A 3,158-nucleotide genomic window follows, 5' to 3' on the forward strand; every position below is an offset into this window, starting at 1 on the left:
GTGCTACAATTATGTAAAATCTCATTCAGACGAAGAACTAGTGTGCAAGTCCCTTAAAAATCAGCTTCAACCATTAAAACTTCTGCTAATTATGATAAAGATGATGTAGATGAAGAAAAAGATTCGTTAAAGTGCTACAATTATGTAAAATCTCATTCAGACGAAGAACTAGTGTGCAAGTCCCTTAAAAATCAGCTTCAACCATTAAAACTTCTGCTAATTATGATAAAGATGATGTAGATGAAGAAAAAGATTCGTTAAGGTGCTACAATTATGTAAAATCTCATTCAGACGAAGAACTAGTGTGCAAGTCCCTTAAAAATCAGCTTCAACCATTAAAACTTCTGCTAATTATGATAAAGATGAAGAAAAAGATTCGTTAAAGTGCTACAATTATGTAAAATCTCTTTCAGATAAAAAACTAGTGTGCAAGTCCCTTAAAAATCAGCTTCAACCATTAAAACTTCTGCTAATTATGATAAAGATGATGTAGATGAAGAAAAAGATTCGTTAAAGTGCTACAATTATGTAAAATCTCATTCAGACGAAGAACTAGTGTGCAAGTCCCTTAAAAATCAGCCTCAACCATTAAAACTTCTGCTAATTATGATAAAGATGATGTAGATGAAGAAAAAGATTCGTTCAGGTGCTACAATTATGTAAAATCTCATTCAGACGAAGAACTAGTGTGCAAGTCCCTTAAAAATCAGCTTCAACCATTAAAACTTCTGCTAATTATGATAAAGATGATGTAGATGAAGAAAAAGATTCGTTAAAGTGCTACAATTATGTAAAATCTCATTCAGACGAAGAACTAGTGTGCAAGTCCCTTAAAAATCAGCTTCAACCATTAAAACTTCTGCTAATTATGATAAAGATGATGTAGATGAAGAAAAAGATTCGTTAAGGTGCTACAATTATGTAAAATCTCATTCAGACGAAGAACTAGTGTGCAAGTCCCTTAAAAATCAGCTTCAACCATTAAAACTTCTGCTAATTATGATAAAGATGATGTAGATGAAGAAAAAGATTCGTTAAGGTGCTACAATTATGTAAAATCTCATTCAGACGAAGAACTAGTGTGCAAGTCCCTTAAAAATCAGCTTCAACCATTAAAACTTCTGCTAATTATGATAAAGATGATGTAGATGAAGAAAAAGATTCGTTAAGGTGCTACAATTATGTAAAATCTCATTCAGACGAAGAACTAGTGTGCAAGTCCCTTAAAAATCAGCTTCAACCATTAAAACTTCTGCTAATTATGATAAAGATGATGTAGATGAAGAAAAAGATTCGTTAAGGTGCTACAATTATGTAAAATCTCATTCAGACGAAGAACTAGTGTGCAAGTCCCTTAAAAATCAGCTTCAACCATTAAAACTTCTGCTAATTATGATAAAGATGATGTAGATGAAGAAAAAGATTCGTTAAGGTGCTACAATTATGTAAAATCTCATTCAGACGAAGAACTAGTGTGCAAGTCCCTTAAAAATCAGCTTCAACCATTAAAACTTCTGCTAATTATGATAAAGATGATGTAGATGAAGAAAAAGATTCGTTAAGGTGCTACAATTATGTAAAATCTCATTCAGACGAAGAACTAGTGTGCAAGTCCCTTAAAAATCAGCTTCAACCATTAAAACTTCTGCTAATTATGATAAAGATGATGTAGATGAAGAAAAAGATTCGTTAAGGTGCTACAATTATGTAAAATCTCATTCAGACGAAGAACTAGTGTGCAAGTCCCTTAAAAATCAGCTTCAACCATTAAAACTTCTGCTAATTATGATAAAGATGATGTAGATGAAGAAAAAGATTCGTTAAGGTGCTACAATTATGTAAAATCTCATTCAGACGAAGAACTAGTGTGCAAGTCCCTTAAAAATCAGCTTCAACCATTAAAACTTCTGCTAATTATGATAAAGATGATGTAGATGAAGAAAAAGATTCGTTAAGGTGCTACAATTATGTAAAATCTCATTCAGACGAAGAACTAGTGTGCAAGTCCCTTAAAAATCAGCTTCAACCATTAAAACTTCTGCTAATTATGATAAAGATGATGTAGATGAAGAAAAAGATTCGTTAAGGTGCTACAATTATGTAAAATCTCATTCAGACGAAGAACTAGTGTGCAAGTCCCTTAAAAATCAGCTTCAACCATTAAAACTTCTGCTAATTATGATAAAGATGATGTAGATGAAGAAAAAGATTCGTTAAGGTGCTACAATTATGTAAAATCTCATTCAGACGAAGAACTAGTGTGCAAGTCCCTTAAAAATCAGCTTCAACCATTAAAACTTCTGCTAATTATGATAAAGATGATGTAGATGAAGAAAAAGATTCGTTAAGGTGCTACAATTATGTAAAATCTCATTCAGACGAAGAACTAGTGTGCAAGTCCCTTAAAAATCAGCTTCAACCATTAAAACTTCTGCTAATTATGATAAAGATGATGTAGATGAAGAAAAAGATTCGTTAAGGTGCTACAATTATGTAAAATCTCATTCAGACGAAGAACTAGTGTGCAAGTCCCTTAAAAATCAGCTTCAACCATTAAAACTTCTGCTAATTATGATAAAGATGATGTAGATGAAGAAAAAGATTCGTTAAGGTGCTACAATTATGTAAAATCTCATTCAGACGAAGAACTAGTGTGCAAGTCCCTTAAAAATCAGCTTCAACCATTAAAACTTCTGCTAATTATGATAAAGATGATGTAGATGAAGAAAAAGATTCGTTAAGGTGCTACAATTATGTAAAATCTCATTCAGACGAAGAACTAGTGTGCAAGTCCCTTAAAAATCAGCTTCAACCATTAAAACTTCTGCTAACTATGATAAAGATGATGTAGATGAAGAAAAAGATTCGGCAGCATCAAAGGTTCGGGAAGAGAGATTGAAAGCTGAAAACAAATCCAAAAAGCCAAAACTAATAACAAAATCCAGTATAATATTGGATGTCAAACTGTGACAAGATCTATTGAAATGGATTGGTACGGGGTGCATCAAAATTAATGCTAGCTGACGATGGTATCAATAATTTTCAGATTATGTAAATTAGTAAAAGAGATTTTATTCAATCTGTCGTTATCGCAAATTTAAAACAATAAGGGTTAGTTTCCGAGCATTTTAAATATTAAAATAAAAAAAACTAAACAA

This window comes from Diorhabda carinulata, chromosome 9 (assembly GCF_026250575.1).
Source record: "Diorhabda carinulata isolate Delta chromosome 9, icDioCari1.1, whole genome shotgun sequence".
Taxonomy (NCBI): Eukaryota; Metazoa; Arthropoda; class Insecta; order Coleoptera; family Chrysomelidae; genus Diorhabda; species Diorhabda carinulata.